Here is a 20,514-nt window from a genome sequence, read left to right as displayed (position 1 = left end):
ACGTTCAATGACGAAGGTGCCGTACAGAACGTGGCAGAGTCAGGACCCCCTGCAACAACCCTCACCGCCTTTTTCGAAGCCATGAATCTCCATCCACACATGCGTCATGTTCTATATCCAGATGTATTCCAACACTTCACCTACTTGAGGAAAAGGTTTCAATTGCGGAAGAGAAGGCTGAGTTTCCAGGCTAACCGTATGGCTGATACGGTTGGGCGGCTCCCCATTATTCCCGTCAACTCACATACTGCCGAGTTGTACTATCTCCGCATGCTACTGTACCGCGTGCCTGGCCCCACATGCTTTCTGGATCTCCGTCGTGTTGGTGGTAGGCTCATGGAGACCTATCTGGCAGCCTGCATTGCATATGGCATCGTTGACAATGACCAGGAGGTGGATTCTGTTATGGAAGAGGCTGCAAATATTGCATTTGGCCCTGCAGTCCGCGAAGTATTTGCCAACATGCTCATATTCGTTCTCAGAGGCAACCACGTGCAGTTCTGGGAAAGGCACAAGTATGTGCTGTGCGAGGACTTCATGCATGCAGCAGGTGTGAATGAACCAAATGGACGCATTGTGAGTGCAGTGCTACTAGAGCTGAGGAACAAAGTTGAGTGCCACGGCTTTTCGCTCAGTAAGACCTTTGGCCTTCCTGAGCCTGAACCAGTTCATTTCCAGTCTCGCATTCCGCGCGTCATCGAGCACGAAACAGTGCACAATATAGGAGAACTTGAGGCTCACATCGCTCAAACAGAGTGCCTTCTTAATGACGAGCAGCGCGTTGTTGTCGATAAAGTGATGCGGAGTGTGGAACACGGACATGGCTGCATGCTTGCAGTTGATGCAAGTGGTGGGACTGGGAAAACATTCACATTGTCTCATATACTCAACAAAGTGCGAGCAATGGGCAAAGTGGCTCTTGCAACTGCTGCAAGTGGTATTGCAGCTACGCTGCTGCCTAAAGGGGCCACCTTCCATAGTAGGACCAAGTGTCCTCTCATTCTCACTGATGAGTCCACTTGCAACATCAGTGAAAATGACACCACTGCAGCACTCATACGCATGACTAATCTAATGGTGGTGGATGAGGTTTCAATGATGGATCGTCGAGCATTGGAGGCAGCAGATCGAACATTCCAGTGGCTTCGGGGCTCAGAGGAACCATTTGGCGGCATTACAATGGTTTTCAGTGGTGACTGGAGGCAGATCCTTACTGTTGTGCCTCACGGTAGCCGTATTGACATAGTTGGAAGGTGCTTCAAGAGCTCATACCTGTGGAGAAAAGTGCAGATACTTCGTCTCAGAGTAAACATGAGGATCATGCAGGGTGCTGGAGAACAACAGGACGAATCTGCTTTTGCAAAATTCCTGCTGGATCTGGGTGAAGGGAAGATTCCTGTCAATCCAGAACAGGGTGAATTTGCTATTGAGCTCAGGGAACCGCTCATTCTTCCAGGTGAAAAACTTCAGGATATTGTCACTTGGGTGTACGAAGACTTGCATAACAACATTAGCAACCCCAAGTGGCTATGCGAGCGTGTTATACTATGTCCGACCAATTCCGAAGTCGATCAGGTAAATGCCTACATGACGACCATATTTCCAGGGGAGGAACATGTTTGCTGTAGCGTCGATACAGCGGAATCTGAGGGTGATCATTTGTATCCGCCTGAGTTCCTGAACACCCTCTGTCCATCTGGTATGCCTCCACATCGAATCTCTCTCAAGGTGGGTATGGTAATCATGCTGCTGCGAAACTTCGACCAGCAAAGCGGGCACTGCAATGGCTCAAGGTACATCATACTTCAGATCCTTCCAAATCTGTTGGTTGCAAAATCTGTGATGGGTGTCAATTCTGGACGCACATTGCTCATTCCACGCATAACCTTGAGTCCATCTGACAACATGTTCCCGTTCACTCTGCGGCGTCGGCAGTTTCCGGTACGACCCTGCTTTGCCATGACTGTGAATAAATCCCAAGGACAGTCGCTACACCATGTTGGGATCTTCTGCACAAGAGACTTCTTCAGCCATGGTCAGTTCTACGTGGCGGCCAGTAGGGTTGGCAGTTCCAGCAGCCTCCGCATTCTTGCCCTGGACGAGGAAACAAAGAAGAAGCGCCGTTTCCTCAGCAATGTTGTTTATGAAGAGGTGCTAACGAGATAAAGGTGTGCACAATGTACATGTAGACAATTTTTATTATTCTTTGTTTATTGATATTTATTTATTGAAGAAAATTTGTTTCGAAAATAATTCATCAAAACAAGTGCACAACTTTTTTTGACAGTCGTACACCATGTTAGGATCTCCTGGAGAAGTGCCGTTTCCTCAGCTATGTTGTTTATGAAGAGCTGCTAACGAGATACAGGTGTGTACATGTGGACACTTTTTATTATTTCCTTATTGATTGAAGAACAATTGTTTCGAAAAGATTTCATCAAAAAAAGTGCACAACTTCTTTTGGCAGTCGCTACACCATGTTGGGATCTTCTGCCCAAGAGACTTCTTCAGCCATTGTCAGTTCTACGTGGCGGCCTGTAGGGTTGGCAGATCCAGCAGCCTCCACATTCTTGCCCTGGACGAGGAAACAAAGAAGAAGCGCCGTTCCCTCAGCAATGTTGTTTATGAAGAGGTGCTAACGACATAAAGGTGTGTACAATGTACATGTTGACAATTTTTATTATTATTTATTTATTGAAGAATAATTGTTTCGAAAATAATTCTTCAAAATAACGTGCACAACTTTTTTTGGCAGTCGTACACCATGTTAGGATCTCCTGGAGAAGTGCCGTTTCCTCAGCAATGTTGTTTATGAAGAGCTGCTAACGACATACAGGTGTGTACATGTGGACAATTTTTATTCTTTATTTATTGCTTGAAGAAACATTGTTTCGAAAAGAATTCATCAAAAAAAGTGCACAACTTCTTTTGCCAGTCGCTACACCATGTTGGGATCTTCTGCCCAAGAGACTTCTTCAGCCATTGTCAGTTCTACGTGGCGGCCTGTAGGGTTGGCAGATCCAGCAGCCTCCACATTCTTGCCCTGGACGAGGAAACAAAGAAGAAGCGCCGTTCCCTCAGCAATGTTGTTTATGAAGAGGTGCTAACGACATAAAGGTGTGTACAATGTACACGTTGACAATTTTTATTATTATTTATTTATTGAAGAATAATTGTTTCGAAAATAATTCTTCAAAATAACGTGCACAACTTTTTTTGGCAGTCGTACACCATGTTAGGATCTCCTGGAGAAGTGCCGTTTCCTCAGCAATGTTGTTTATGAAGAGCTGCTAACGACATACAGGTGTGTACATGTGGACAATTTTTATTCTTTATTTATTGCTTGAAGAAACATTGTTTCGAAAAGAATTCATCAAAAAAAGTGCACAACTTCTTTTGCCAGTCGCTACACCATGTTGGGATCTTCTGCCCAAGAGACTTCTTCAGCCATTGTCAGTTCTACGTGGCGGCCTGTAGGGTTGGCAGATCCTGCAGCCTCCGCATTCTTGCCCAGGACGAGGAAACAAAGAAGAAGCGCCGTTTCCTCTGCAATGTTGTTTATGAAGAGGTGCTAACGACATAAAGGTGTGTACAATGTACATGTAGACAATTTTTATTATTCTTTGTTTATTTAAGAACAATTGTTTCGAAAAGAATTCTGCTCTGTTTCAATTCTGTTTCAATTTGGTGCTAAATTTTTGTAATTTGTTATTTGTAGTGAAATTTGTAAATTAATTGTTAATGTAATATTAAGGGAGGGTGATGTTAAGTTAAGTAAGATGAGTTAAGGGAGGGTGATGGCAGGGTGATGGGAGGGTGATGGGAGGGTGATGGCAGGGTGATGCGAGGGAGATGGGAGGGTAATGGGGGAGAGTGATGGGGCAGGGTGCTGGGGCAGGGTGATGGCAGGGTGATGGGAGGGTGATGGCAGGGTGATGCGGCAGGGTGATGGGAGGGTGATGGGAGGGTGATGGCAGGGTGATGGGAGGGTGATGGCAGAGGGTGATGGCAGAGGGTGGTGGGAGGGTGGTGGGAGGGTGATGGCAGGGTGATGGGCGGGTGATGGGAGGGTGATGGCAGGGAGATGGGAGGGTGATGGGGCAGGGTGATGGGGCAGGGTGATGGGGCAGGGTGATGGGGCGGTGATGGCAGGGTGATGAGAGGGTGATGGCAGGGTGATGGGAGGGTGATGGCAGAGGGTGATGGCAGAGGGTGATGGCAGAGGGTGATGGCAGAGGGTGATGGCAGGGAATTAACATTAACGAATAAGATTTGTAATTTGTAATAATTTGTAGTAATAATAATAATAAAGAATTCTGCTCTGTTTCAATTCTCTTTCAATTTGGTGATATGCTTTGCAAACCTTTTTTTTTTTTTCCATTTTTAAACTAAAACAATTCGAACATGGAATACATACTGACACTGCACTTTCAGGTCTCCTACAAATCCTACCCTGTCGCCTCACCGTGGCGTAGGAGTGGCAATGGTCAATGGCATCGAATGTCATGGCTAGCAAAGACAGGGAGGTACACTTGATTTAAATTTGGAAATGTTTTTTTTCCCCTTTTTTTTGGCAAGGAACGGGCACCCACGTACGGGCACGTCCTAGTTGTTCAAATCCAACAAAGCTCAACCCTGCCTATGCGAAACTCCCTGAAGTTATGGCTAAGTTACAAATAGTTTTCGAAGACAAAATCTCCAGGGCATAGACATCAACAAGCAACATAAACGAAAAGTGCACTGTAAGCCTTTGATAGACACTGAAGTCTTTGGCCGAGTCACAAAGACTCAACCTGACTGGTTCACAGCATGTATAGGGAGCAGTTATTAATTCTGTCACCAAGTGTGGACGGAAGTTATGTCTTCACCCCTGTCTGTCTGTTTGTCTGTGTGTAGGATTTCTCAAAAGGTTGTGGATGTATTCAGACAAAATTTGGTGGACAGATTGGGTGTGTAACAAGGACGAATTGATTAGATTTTGGTGATGATCCGGATATGGATAGTACAACTTTAAGTGATTCTTCACAATTGAGTGATGGTTCTAAAACTATATACAGCACATCTCAAAACTTCCTGGACAGATTCGGACGAAACTTGGTGGGCAGGTTGGTGTGTGCCAAGGAAGAATTGATTCGATTTTGGTGAAGATTCCAATCTGGATTCAGATACGAGAATGTGTTTTATGTTTTTTAAATGATTCTTTGCCTTTGAGAGATGGGGCCAAAAACTAGATATTTCAAACAGTTGTGGATGAATTATGACAAAACTAGGTATATGAGTTGGTTATGTGACAAGTACAAGCAGATTCTATTTTGGTTCAGGTCTGGATTCAGATCCAGCCTATCAGTGGGATACAAAACGTAAGCAGTTCCGCTGGCAGATGTTTTTTTTAAATATGGGCAAACAGGCCTGTGCAGCATTTTTATACATGAGCCTAAGCATGTTGGGATGTTATTTGCTTAATTCACACATGGGCCACACCTGTGTGGAAGCCATTGCTTTCAATATACTTTCGGTCCCTCATTTACCCAGGTGTTTCCCTTTTTTTTGTCCACTACCTGTATATGCTATGGTTTTCTTCTGTCGGGCTGGAGAAATGGCAGTTTGCCACAGAATTTAAGAGACGAAAAATGGCAAAACTTATAAAAACAAACTCATACTCAACTTATTCATAGAAAGTGACACTTAGAACTATCTCGCTTCGAAGTTCAGTTAGCAGAGTTTTGGCACACATCTTACTCCAGCATCTCTATATACTAGTGGCCCGTGTGCATCCTTAAAGTCTACGTGGTTTCAGATCTGGCAGGTCCACCATTCATATGCTGTTCACTCTGAAGCAACTACCAAAGAAATGCAATGAAGAAAAACGCACACTGTACTTGTCGTTTATTGATCTTACTAAGGCTTTTGACTCCGTCTTTCTGGCTTCTAGATGTGGTTTACAGCATGTGGCCTGCCCAACCAAGATTGTGAAGCATTATTAAAGCATTTTTATGATGGCATGCAATAAGCGATAACTCAATTTGACGGAGGTTAGTCCAGGCGGTTCGCTATTGCAAATGAAATCAAACAATGCTGTGTGCTTGCTCCAGCATAACTCCTGCTCCAACAAGCTTTCTGGGATTGCTCTTCAAACAAGAATGACGACTATGATATCCACAACTGCATCATCAAATGCATATGGCTGCCGAAGCAGTTTCTTGGCGATTGGGCACAATCCTGGTCGGGGCGTCACTCTTACGGAGGGCACTCGAATGGCTCATTCATCCCAGTAAGCTGGTACTCATTTCACCGACCTCGGAAGAATAACAGGCTGGGTCGACCCCACCTGGCGTTAATTCAACGACCGACTGAGATTTGAACTGAGGACCCCAGACTCCCAAGCCATCACCCGAACCATTAAGCCAACAACAGGCCTCAAACAAGAAACGGATGGCAAACTCTTCAATTTTACCAGTGTATAGACAAAACTACATCATTATAGCTCTTATCCATAAACTGCTATTCACAGATGAAGAAGTTATTTGTGCTCGCACTCAACATGTACTCCAGGTGATGCGCAATGCCTTCTTCTTCTTCACTACCTGCGAGGTGTTATTGTCACAATCAGCCTTGACATAAAGACAGTAGATGGTCATTATGACACAAAGGTGTCCAGGGGGCCTCTGCATTACTACTGATGGCAGAGCTCAAACTTATTGACAGGTTCTGCTATCTCGGCTCTGCTATTTACATTTCTATGCAATAGGATGCTGAGGTAAACGTTTGCATCAGGAAAGCCATTAGCATGTATGCTTAGTTTTAAAGATCGGGTGTGGGACACCAATAAGCTTATATTCAGAACCAAAGTGTACATGTGTTTGATGCATACACTCGAAATTCCTGGTCAACTTACAGCCATTATGAGAAATATCTGAACAGGTTCCATCTGTGTTGCTTACATCACATTCTGTATATTAGAATAATTAGATGGTAAAATACCTGACATGATCATTCCAGACAGGTGAAAGACGTGAAACCTTAACACCATACTGAAAAAAAGGCGACTGCGATGGGCAGGACACATCCACTGCATTGGCGATTGGCTTATTCCCAAGGACACTTTCTATGGTGAACTTTAAGATGCTCCACATCAAACAGAGAGTCCCAAATTAAGATTCAAGGATGTGCCGAATAGAGGTCTCAGACAGTTTGACATGTGTCAATCCACCTGCGAGGAAGTATCTGACAATTGCTATCAATGGAGGTCTGCCCTACACAATCATCATCATAGCATCAGAGAAATGTATTCAAGATAACATAGCCAGCCGAAAGAGCTGCAAGAAACAAACCAAATACTAACGGGGCATACAAATACTGTGGCAGAGTTTGCATTTCAAGAATCGGTCTTGACATCCAAACGGGAAAAAAAGAACTCCCCTCAGTACCGACTAATCATCTTTTGTGGATGGAAACTACCAAGGATTGATCTCGTAAATGAACTTCATGAAGGGGGTAAATGTATCTGTTTGGGCCCAGCTCGTCTGGTCTACATGCATGCCATTACACATATTGTGGTTGATTCTTAATGTCCTCAGGGAATCATCGGAGTGGCAATTAATATTACCTCTGGCTGTGCCAACCAAAAAACAAGAAGTCGTAATGCAGAGCACAATACTTGCAAAATCCACCCCATAAAGGTTGCCATTGATCCATTAAATTGTCCATTTCATCAAGATCAAAATTGACAATCTTGATCAAAGATCAGGTCAATAGGAAGAAAAGTGACGATTTTTCGATGAAAATTGATGATTTTGGAAGTTTCACCTTGAGTTGACCTTTGACCTTTTGACCTCAAAAGTAGTTAGTTTCCCAATTCAGTGAGGCACTATGCAAATGCTGTTCAATTTCCAAGTCAATTGGATGAAAATGGATGATTTTTCAAATGAAAATTGATGGTTTTGGAAGTTTCACCTTGATTTGACCTTTGACATTTTGACCTCAAAATAGTTGGTTTCCCAATTTAGTGACAATGTGCAAATGCTGTTCAATTTTCAAATCAATCAGATGAAAATTGACGGTTTTTCAGATGAACATTGATGGTTTTGGAAGTATGACCTTGAGTTGATCATTTGACCTCAAAAATAGTTTGTTTCCCCATTTAGTGACTCAATATGCAAATGCTGTTCTATTTTCAAGTCAATCGGATGAAAATCGACGGTTTTTCAGATGTAAATTGATGATTTTGGAAGTTTGACCTTGAGTTGACCTTAAAAATAGCAGGGTCCCAATTTATTGACTCAATGTGCAAGTGCTGTTCAATTTCCAAGTAAATGGGATGAAAATTGACGATTTTGGAAATTTGACCTTTTGACCTCAAAAATAGTGGGTTTCCCAATTTAGTGACAATATACAAATGCTGTTCAATTTTCAAGTCAACTGGATTAAGAATGGCGATTTTAGAAATTGACCTCAATGACCTTTGAACTTTGACCTCAAAATCAATGGGCTTCTCAATTGTGACAACCTCTACAACATGGTGAAGTTTTGTGACAATCGGTTTATAATTGTGACCTGTAGGCTGGTAACAAACAGACAAACAAACAGACAGACAAACAGACAAACAGACAGACAGACAGACATAGACAGACAGGCACAGACAAACAGACAGACAAACAGACAGACAGACAAACAGACAGACAAACAGACAAACAGACAAACAGACAGACAAACAGACAGACAGACAGACAGACAAACAGACAGACAAACAGACAGACAAACAGACAGACAAACAGACAGACAAACAGACAGACAAACAGACAGACAAACAGACAGACAAACAGACAGACAAACAGACAGACAAACAGACAAACAGACAGACAAACAAACAGACAAACAAACAGACAGAATAACAAGCGCAACTGACCAATGTACTTGAAAAATCTTCGATTTTGCAAGGAACAACCCAAAACCATAATGTCTCTGGCCACCTTCAAAATGGAGGAATAAAAATACCACCCCCACCCCCTAAAACCACACACCACCACAAACCCTCCACCCCTACACAAGAACAACGCCACGCATAACCCGACACCGCGCCCTTACCAATGAGTGCATCCTTCTGCAAAGAAATTGATCATATTCCTAAAACAAAACAGGAGGAAGAAAATTAGAAAAAAAACAAAAAACAATGAACAACAAATAATCGCCAGTGCATTTCATAAAAGCATAAACGAGGATATCTACAGGGAACTCCTACATTCTCATCAATCTCATTCTTCCTTCCAGGTTTTCAAGACAGCTGGTAATCACAATCTCAGATCGTCACCAATCGAAAAACCATATTTCTTCCCTCCATAATCCCCATCCCCACCTCTCCACCCCTCTTCACAAATTTCTAGTTTACCCTCCTTGGAGTTTCCATCTGTCTAATATCCATCTTGTCCACCCCATGCATCCTCTCCTGGCATTGTTTGTCCAAACCTCCCTCTGTCTCGCCCCATTCCTTTTGTCCCGTTACGTCCTGATCTGCTCAACTCTTCTCTGGACTCTTCTCTGGCTCTTCCACACTGGCTCTTCCACAAACCTCAACTATGTCTACAAAAATAAAAATTACTTTGGCACAGGAGAAGGCCATTCAACCCTTCATCCCGATGTGAAGCATCAACACCAGAAGCCATCACCTAACCACACACAAGGCCTGTTAACATCCACATACCTCTATCATCAATCCTTCTAGTTACCTAATTCCAATTTAAACATTTGATTTATTCTGCCATTACTTTTCCAAGAAGACAATTCCATGCATCAACTACTCTCTGACTAAAATCCCCATGCATTGCTACTCTCCACTTCTTTACTTTCAGGCTATGGCCCCTTAGCCTATCAGTGTCTATAGCAGGCGATAAGTAGCGCGTTTCTTCAACCATTTCTTGAGGACTTATCCAACAACCAAAATAAATGAATCATCAACAAAACAGACCAAAGTTTCTGTAGAACTTGTCAAGAGGATTACCAACTGGGTACACACAGCATTAATCACAACTGGATAAACTAGAACGGCACTCGGTAGAGCGCATTCCCGTACCAGACTGAACAGTTGATGTTTTGTATCCCACTGATGGGCTGGATCTGGATTTAGACCTGAACCAAAATCGAATCGGCTTGTTTTTGTCACCTAAACAACTCGTCCACCGAGTTACCTCCACCATCAAAGGTGGATGGAGGTTATCTTTTCACCCCTGTCTGTCCATTTATTTGTTTGTGAACAAGATATCACAAAAAATGTGGACGGATTTGGAAGAAACTTGGTGGACCGGTTGGGTGTCTGACAATAACTAATCGATTCGATTTTGGTGAAGATCTGAATATGGATTCGGATATGAGAATTATTTCATTGTTCAAGTGATTCTTCACCGTTGGGAGATGGGGCCAAAAACGATACATAGCGGGATATCTCAAAAAGTTATGGATGTATTTGAACGAAACCTGTTGGACAGGTTGTGGGTGTGACAAGGAAGAATCGATTCAATTTTGGTGAAGATCTGGATCCAGACCCAGCTAGTAGAATTTTTTAAGTGATTCTTCACCATTGAGTGATATTGCCAACCAGGCGGAGGTATCCTCTCCACCGAGTGTCGTTCTAGTTTATTTATAACTCGTTCACAACTTTTTAAAATATTGTTGCGGTTTTGAGTTTTGGACAATAAAGGTTAAATTTCCCCCTCATCGTTTAGTCACACAACAACACGTAGCCTCGCGATAGTGCAGTTATTTCTTAGTATTTGTGAGCATAGTCCTTTTCCTGTGTTAGTCTTGCGTTGAGTAGAGTAATGAGAATAGGTCCTTTTCATTGCTCCATTGCCTTATGCCTCCATTGCCTCCTTGTGCTGCCTTTGGCTTTTTGGTGCGAATTAACACGAGGCAGGCCAGGCAGGTCGAGTCGGGACCGAATGAGGGCGGCGAAGAAGCTGACGGTAAGCGCAAGCCGCCAATCAGAGCTCAAAGGGAGTGGCTGCGGCAATGCGTCACAGGGCGTGGTTGGAACGTTCGAGAGGGCTCAGGGCGTGTCCATTTAACCCGTTGCGCAAAGCCCCCACGAGCAGTTGGCAGGAGAAGAGTCGAGGTCAGCAGAGCAGCAGTTCAGAGCAGGAGTTGAGTGCGGGGAGGTTCGAGTATTGATGAGAGTTACGAGATCGGAGAAAGACGCGCATGAACCCTGTATAAGCGCTCATATTAAAGTGGACGCTCGGTTGAGCTTAAGGCCGAGCCTCTAGTGGGTTACGTGAGTGATAGCGCGCTGGTGACTCAACGCGCTGGGAGACGCGTACATTCCTTCCCGCCTTCCTGCCTCATCTGCTGCCTTTTGTTCGAGAGACACGCTGCGAGGATCCGTTCCACCACCTGCTGGCCATCTTCGCGGGACATGCTGGGACCGTGGAGAGCACGCCGGGCCGCCGTTCCTGGACGACCAAGGCAGCGCCTGGACAGTGGACACCATTCTACCTGCAATTCCCCTGTGTGAGTGTGATCAGGCCCGCGTCTGGGGTTTTATAAGACTGATTAAGTTCTGCTCTGTGTCTGCTTTCTACCGACTTGTACATAAGTGTAAATAATAATTAAATTGTGTTATTCCTTTTATTCGACCGCCTTGTGTTTTCCATCATTGACTAAGCATGGTACGAATAGAACCGCTCTAATCGGGGTCCAATATTAACGGTGACTGCACAGACCATGTGGTACGCAATCCGCTCGGTGTACTCAAATTACACGTGGCTCGTGCGAGGCTTGCTTCCCCGTTTCCGTGGCGGCGCAGGTATTTAGGTACGTGCGAAACTTGGTCCCGAAACCCTAATTGCGTTTGCCCAGAAGAGGCGTTTCACGTCTCGGTTACGCCGGCCCAGAAAGACCGAGGGGCTTAATCCCCCCTTGGTAGGGGTAGGAAGGGCGGCAGAAAACCGTAACAAAACTTGAAACTTGTTGGACGAAACTTGGTGTACAGGTTGTGGGTGTGACAAGGAAGAATAGATTCAATTTTGGTGAAGATCCGGATCCAGACCCAGCTAGTAGAACTTTTTAAGTGATTCTTCACCATTGAGTGATATTGCCAACCAGGCGGAGGTATCCTCTCCACTGAGTGCCGTTCTAGTTTATTTATAACTCGTTCACAACTTTTTAAAATGTTATATATAATCGCTTTTCGCACGATCTCTCAATGGCGAAGAATCACTTCAAAAATTTAATAATTCTTGTATCCGAATTCATATTCAGAACTTCACCAAAATCTAATAGATTTGTCTTTGCCATACACCCATTGAAAAGTGGGTTGTGGTGAGGCATGCGAGTGAGGTGGAATTGGCATATGGTGAGGTGGAAAGAACTGGGAAGTGGCCGTGTGCTGTGTGCAGGAAGGGTGTCGGAGTGAACTCCATTCAATGTACAATGTGCGCCGAGTGGGTTCATCAAAAATGTAGTGGTCTGATAGCGTCATTAACCAGTGTGGCAGCTACATTCAAGTGTACGGTGTGCACATAGGGAGCTGCAGATGGGGAAAATGTTGAGTTGAAGATAGGGGGACGAGATAGGGGGCACCTCCAGGACACAAAGGTGATCCCGGGGGAGGAGGCTGTTTCACAGCACCACTTGGTTGTCTGCGACACAAGGGTGAAAGATGCGAAGAGAGCTCGGCGGATGAAGTACCAACCGAGAATGAAGGTGTGGAGGTTGAAAGAGGTGACAGTGAGGGAGGCATTAAAAGAGAGGCTGGGTATGGTGGAGGATGATGTGGTTGAGCTTGAAAGTGGTTGGATGTCAATGAAAGATAGTCTGTTGAGAACCGTTGGTGAGGTTTGTGGATGGACAAAAGGACTACCGAGGCACTCGGAAACATGGTGGTGGGATGATGAAGTTGGAAAGAGGATTGATGAGAAGAGGAAGAATTCAAGGAGTAGCAGAGGCGAAGGGTATGGGCGCAGAAGAGGCAGAGCATGAAAGCTATGAGGCAGCCAAGAAGGCTGCAAAGAAAGAGGTAGGAAACGCGCAGGAGGCATGGAGGAAAATGTTCGGAGAACGCTTGGATTTGGAAGAGGGTCAGAGAGCGGTATTCAGGATTGCAAAGCAGAAAGCGAAAGAGAGGTGTGATGTGATGGGGGTGAGTTGCTTGAAGGATAAAGTGGGACAAATCGTTGTGGATCCAGATGGAATTAAAGGCATATGGAAGAGATATATGGAAATGCTGTTGAATGCAGAGAATGAATGGGACAGCAACATAGAGAGTAACCCAGTTTTAGGACCGGCAGAGAAGATAACTGAGAAGGAAGTTCAGGAAGCGATAAAAGCAATACCACCTTTAGGAAGCGATAAAAGCAATGAAGAGTAGAAAAGTGGTCGGGCCGACGGGAGTTGTGGGAGATATGTTGAAGGCAGCGGTAAGTTGGGGTGTGAAGAGAATGACAGAGATCTGTAATCTGGTGGTGAAAGAAGGCCACATTCCAGTGGATTTGGAACCGAGTACCCTCGTCCCTCTATACAAGGGGAAAGGTGACCCTGATCAGAGTAGTGATGGCAATGTACGAGAGCGCGCGCACAGATGTAAGGATGAAGGACGGGAACAGTGGCGAGTTTGAGGTGAAGGTGGGAGTGCATCAGCGCTCAGTACTAAGTCCACTACTATTTGTAGCTGTGATGGAGGTGCTGGCTCGGAATGTAAAGGAGGGTTTACCATGGGAGTTGTTGTATGCAGATGATCTGGTGTTGATTGGGTAGAGTATGGATGGACTGAAGGAGAAGATGAACAAGTAGAATGAATGTATGGAGGCAAAAGGTCTGAAGGTGAATATCGGAAAGACGAAGGTGATGGCAAGTGGTAAACCATGTCGTGAGGTGGAAAGAACTGGGAAGTGGCCGTGTGCTGTGTGCAGGAAGGGTGTTGGAGAGAACTCCATTCAATGCACAATGTGCGCTGAGTGGGTTCATCAAAAATGTAGTGGTCTGATAGCGTCATTAACCAGTGTGGCAGCTACATTCAAGTGTAAGGTGTGCTTAGAGGGAGCTGCAGATGGAGGAAATGTTGAATTGGATTTTGGAGATGGCGTGAAGCTGGAAGGTGTGAAATCATTTTGCTACCTCGGAGACATGCTGAATGGAAAAGGTGGATCAGACTTGGCAACGGTTGCTAGAGTGAGGTGTGTATGGAAGAAGTTTCGGGAACTGAGTGGTGTGCTGACGAGGAGGGGAGTGTCGTTGAAGCTGAAGGGAAGGGTGTGTGCTGCATGTGTGAGACGTGTTATGATTTATGGGAGCGAGACATGGGTAATGAATGTAGAGCAGCAACGAAGGCTGGAAAGGGTGGAAATGCAAATAGTTCAGTGGATGTGCGGAGTATCGTTGAGAGAGGGGAAGACAAATGATGAATTGCGAAAGATGATGGGAATAGAGCCTGTGATTGATGCTGTGAAGAGGAACAGGTTGAGATGGTTTGGTCATGTGTTGAGGAAGGATGAAAGTGACTGGTTGAGAAGAGTGATGGAAATGAATGTAGAAGGAAGTAGATGACGGGGAAGACCGAGAAAGACTTGGCTATAGGTGGTGGAAGAATAAATGCGGGAAAGGGGGTTAACAAGGGGAGATGTAGAAAATAGGGCCAAATGGAGAAATTGTCATGGGGACCGCAAGGCTAACCCCCGCTCCAGCAGGGAAAATGGCCTTAAAATGCCTGTTGTTGCTGTTGTTGTTTACACTCAACCTGTTCAAATTTCTTCCAAATCTGTCCACAACCTTTGGAGATATCCTGCTATGTATCGTTTTTGGCCCTATCTCCCAATGGTGAAGAATCACTTTTTTTTTAAATCCTAGTAGCCGGATCCGAATCCGGATCTTCACCAAAATCTAATAATTCCGTCCTTGTCACATTCACTACCTCTCTGCCAAATTTAGTCCGAATCTGTCAACAACTTTTTGGGATATATTGTTCACAAACAAACAAACAAACAGACAGGGGTGAAAACATGACCTCCATCCACCTTCGGTGACGGAGGTATTAAAGCAGTTCGGTGCAAGTGTACTGTTTGTGGTGTAACAAGTGAGCCTTCATTTGTGCACTATCGAGGAGCTCAGGGTGAGGATCCAGTCAGTAAAAAAAGGAAACAAATATTTAGATAGCTGTCTATGTTGTATGAAAATAAAAGTTAAAATCCTTCACAATGCAATAACATAAATATATAAATGATTGTTTACAAGGCAAAGTCTGGTCTTATTGGCTTCGCCCTCCTTCCCACGCGAGTTCAGCTGTATACTCGTCATCACCATTATGTCATGTTTGAATGCATTCCTTTACTCAAGCTTGAGGTTTAGGGGTGTGGGTTACGTGGGCAGAAATTTGGAATTTTGCCAAAATACCAACACATGAAGGGTTGCTCTATTTCGGATTCCACGCAATCTTTTCACATGCAAATGTTACGACTTGGCCGGGATTCTAACCCAGGCAAATACAATACCTCGGGGCTTTCCTGTCAAACACGCAACTCCGACGACAGTGCGACATTCATCATCAAGCAATGAAAGTCAATGCAACAGCGATTCAATTGCTCCGTCACAGAATCCAAGCACCATACACGCCTTCATCTATCTATAATTCCAGTAATCTCTGTGTGTGTGTGTGTATGTGTGTTTGTATGTGTGTGTGTGTCTGTGTGTTTGTCTGTGACCGCTGTTTCTCGACAACCACGGGTCCGATATACTTGAAACTTGCCAGGTATATTGCTGGGGACCTGAGGATGTGCCTTTTCAAGGTTTCATATTAATCGGAGAAGTAGTTACCGAGCTATGGCGATTTAGCCGTTCGCCGTTCGCTTTGGCTTTGCGAATGGACCAAACCATTTCATGTAAATAGAGGGGGGGGTTCTACCGTACTCGCAAGCCGTTCGCTTTGGCTTTGCGAATGGACCAAACCATTTCATGTAAATAGAGGGGGGGGTTCTGTGGTCGTTACTGCCACGTGGTTTCAAAGTTTTTTTTTGTTGTTGTTGTTTGCACGCATGTTTTTTTTGCACCCACGTACGGGCACGCCCTAGTCTATCTATAATTCCAGTAATCTCTGTGTGTATGTGTGTGTGTCTGTGTGTGTGTGTGTGTGTGTGTGTGTGTGTGTGTGTGTGTGTGTGTGTGTGTGTGTGTGTTTGTCTGTGACCGCTGTTTCTCGACAACCACGGGTCCGATCTAATTGAAACTTGCCAGATATATTGCTGGGGACCCGAGGATGTGCCTTTTCAAGGTTTGAAATTAATCGGACAAGTGGTTCCCAAGGTATGGTCACCGTACTCGCAAGCCGTTCGCTTTGGCTTTGCGAATGGACCAAACCATTTCATGTAAATAGAGGGGGGGGTTCTGTGGTCGTTACTGCCACGTGGTTTCAAAGTTGCCAATGGACCAAACCATTTCATGTAAATAGAGGGGGGGGTTCTGTGGTCGTTACTGCCACGTGGTTTCAAAGTTTTTTTTTGTTGTTGTTGTTTGCACGCATGTTTTTTTGCACGCACGTACGGGACCAAACCCGTATGGACCAAACCATTTAATGTAAATAGAGGGGGGGGATATAATTTTAGATATATATATAGTACGGGCACGCCCTAGTTCTTCTAATCAGACTACCAACATACTTCATATACCTTCATTCTTCTGATCAGAATACCAACATACTTCATATACCTTCATTCTTCTGATCAGAATACCAACATACTTCATATACCTTCATTCTTCTGATCAGAATACCAACATACTTCATTCTTCTGATCAGAATACCAACATACTTCATATACCTTCATTCTTCTGATCAGAATACCAACATACTTCATATACCTTCATTCTTCTGATCAGAATACCAACATACTTCATATACCTTCATTCTTCTGATCAGAATACCAACATACTTCATATACCTTCATTCTTCTGATCAGAATACCAACATACTTCATATACCTTCATTCTTCTGATCAGACTACCAACATACTTCGTATACCTTCATTCTTCTGATCAGAATACCAACATACTTCATATACCTTCATTCTTCTAATCAGACTACCAATATACTTCATATACCTTCATTCTTCTGATCAGAATACCAACATACTTCATATACCTTCATTCTTCTGATCAGACTACCAACATACTTCATATACCTTCATTCTTCTGATCAGAATACCAACATACTTCATATACCTTCATTCTTCTGATCAGACTACCAACATACTTCGTATACCTTCATTCTTCTCATCAGAATACCAACATACTTCATATACCTTCATTCTTCTGATCAGACTACCAACATACTTCGTATACCTTCATGCTTCTGATCAGACTACCAACATACTTCGTATACCTTCATTCTTCTGATCAGACTACCAACATACTTCGTATACCTTCATTCTTCTGATCAGACTACCAACATACTTCGTATACCTTCATTCTTCTGATCAGAATACCAACATACTTCATATACCTTCATTCTTCTGATCAGACTACCAACAAACTTCATATACCTTCATTCTTCTGATCAGAATACCAACATACTTCATATACCTTCATTCTTCTGATCAGAATACCAACATACTTCATATACCTTCATTCTTCTGATCAGACTACCAACAAACTTCGTATACCTTCATTCTTCTGATCAGAATACCAACATACTTCATATACCTTCATTCTTCTGATCAGAATACCAACATACTTCATATACCTTCATTCTTCTGATCAGACTACAAACATAACTTCATATACCTTCATTCTTCTGATCAGAATACCAACATACTTCATATACCTTCATTCTTCTGATCAGACTACCAACATACTTCATATACCTTCATTCTTCTGATCAGAATACCAACATACTTCATATACCTTCATTCTTCTGATCAGACTACCACCACACTTCATATACCTTCATTCTTCTGATCAGACTACCAACATACTTCATGTACCTTCATTATTCTGATCAGACTACCAACATACTCCATGTACCTTCATTCTTCTGATCAGAATACCAACATACTTCATGTACCTTCATTCTTCTGATCAGACTACCAACATATTCCATGTACCTTCATTCTTCTGATCAGAATACCAACATACTTCATGTACCTTCATTCTTCTGATCAGACTACCAACATACTTCATATACCTTCATTCTTCTGATCAGACTACCAACATACTTCATATACCTTCATGCTTCTAATCAGACTACCAATATACTTCATGTACCTTCATTCTTCTGATGAGACTACCAACACACGTTATACATCGTGTGTGTGTGTGTGTGTGTGTGTGTGTGTGTGTGTGTGTGTGTGTGTGTGTGTGTGTGTGTGTGTGTGTGTGTGTGTGTGTGTGTGTGTGTGTGTGTGTGTGTGTGTGTGATTTATTTCATCTCTTCATCTTTCTTTCCTTATTTCTATTATTTGTCTGTGGAGGGGTTAATGTGAGGTTCACTTGACTGGATGGGTTTGAGGGTAGAGGAGTAGCAGCCAAGACCCAAATCATATCCAGGTTCGTCCTGATGACTCCATCTTTGTCTTTTTGGGTTCCTCCTGATACTCCAGTGCTGTATTTGGTCATTTATTTGAATGTGTTTTGCGATGCATGAACCAGCATTTTATGAGTTTCCTCAACAAATTATTTTTAATCGGAAAACCAAGAGCAGTAATAGCAGGAAATCTCGGTACAGGAGGCTAATAGAAATAGGTCAATCACACATGTGCCACATAAATTCCTAATTGTTCCATCACACATGTGTCACATACACTCCAAATTGGTAAATCACACATGTCCTACATACAATCCTAACAGGTCAATCACACATGTCCTAAATACACTCCTAACAGGTAAATCACACATGTCCTACATACACTCCTGACAGGCCAATCACACATGTCCTACATACAATCCTCACAGGTCAATCACACATGTCCAACATACCCTCCTAACAGGTCAATCACACATGTCCTACATACACTCCTAACAGGTCAATCACACATGTCCTACATACACGCCTAACAGGTCAATCACACATGTGCCACATACACTCCTAACAGGTCAACCACACATGCCCTACATGCACTCCTAACAGGTCAATCACACATGTCCTACATACATTCCTAACAGGTCAATCACACATGTCCTACATACATTCCTAACGGGTCAATCACACATGTCCTACATACATTCCTAACGGGTCAATCACACATGTCCTACATACATTCCTAACAGGTCAATCACACATGTCCTACATACACGCCTAACAGGTCAATCACACATGTGCCACATACACTCCTAACATGTCAACCACACACATGTCCTACATACATTCCTCATTGGTAAATCACGCATGTGCCACATACACCCCCCCTCCAACCACACCACCCAATCTACGACCAGTCAGTCACTGCTTCTGTCAGAGACGTGGTCCACATGTAATGATGTATTGTTACCCAATGCCTTACAGAGAACATACATGCTCTCTCTCTCGTCAGTTCATGTCGCAACATTAATTATGTTAATCACTTCATGACGTTGGTTCATGTAGTGTAATATTTTTTATATATATATTAAAAATATTTCTTATATCGCGGAATATATCTCAATCAGCGAAAGAGTTGAAACGTGAGGCGGTGGAAAAGAAACCTAGGAACCAAAATGTGCACAAGATTTCGTTTTCAGGTAAACACCGAGCTCGACATCTCCACGTTTAAATCACCTCAACCGACGTCATTACGGAAGCTGATGTTTTATGGATCAATTCAATATAATAACATCAGCTGGTAGAGTGTACAGAGTCGGTACCTCAGCGATCATGAATCCGCGCAGCTCGACGACACCTCTTTTAAAACGTCGTCCTGCTTGGCAAACACAGCGGCGGAAGAAAACTGAGTTGTTCGACGATCAGCAGAACCACAAACATCGAAGTTTTTTTCCTAAACACTCGAAAAAGCTGCTTGAAGGCTGAAGCAGAAGTGCAACGCCGGCATTGACAACACACACAAGCAATATTATTACCAATTCAATCGCGAATCAGAATTCGAATGATAATTCGATCATGTCTGAGGGTCTAAATAACAACAAGAACATAGATTATTTTACATTTAACCCAGACAGTATAACATGCTATGGAATATATACATTTGAATTGCAACCAACCAACCGAGCTGAAAGATCAGATGATATACACCGCTTCAAAATGCTGCCGGTGCAATTCGGTGCAGGTGCTGTGCTTGTGCAAGAGCAAAAACGAAACCCGAAATAATCAAAAGGATATCGAGTTAACGGGACGGCACAACTGATCAAACGGCCTTAATCGTTCTGATTAAATACGACCACAAAGCGACGATTAAACAAAAAAAGGAAAGGTCAGATCAGCTTCTCAGTCCTCTCAATCTCTGCTCATAAAACGATAAAATAAAAAAACTGTTTGCTTTTGATCCTGTTCTGGGCATCCGACGAATTGGAGCCCACGTTAAACACGGAGGCAATTTTATTGAGATAATGTCA

At 43.5% G+C, this 20,514-nt stretch overlaps 1 protein-coding gene across 1 annotated transcript in view; it reads right to left on the bottom strand.

Annotated features, from left to right (window-relative positions):
• ATP8A1 (ATPase phospholipid transporting 8A1) overlaps positions 1-20,039 on the bottom strand; it is a 541,081-nt gene extending 521,042 nt beyond the window's left edge. Inside the window, exons 1-2 of the mRNA XM_078776729.1 lie at positions 19,810-20,039; positions 9,085-9,123 (exon numbers count right to left, since the gene is read on the bottom strand). The gene's annotated coding sequence lies outside the window, so the exon portion shown is untranslated. The remainder of the gene's footprint in view (positions 1-9,084; positions 9,124-19,809) is intronic.
• Positions 20,040-20,514: the final 475 nt, after the last annotated feature.

Source organism: Myxine glutinosa, chromosome 4, assembly GCF_964187855.1.
Source record: "Myxine glutinosa chromosome 4, kmMyxGlut1.1, whole genome shotgun sequence".
Classification (NCBI taxonomy): domain Eukaryota; kingdom Metazoa; phylum Chordata; class Myxini; order Myxiniformes; family Myxinidae; genus Myxine; species Myxine glutinosa.
The sequence above is the reverse complement of the archived record's forward strand: the minus strand, read 5'-3'. Positions and strand labels throughout refer to the sequence as shown.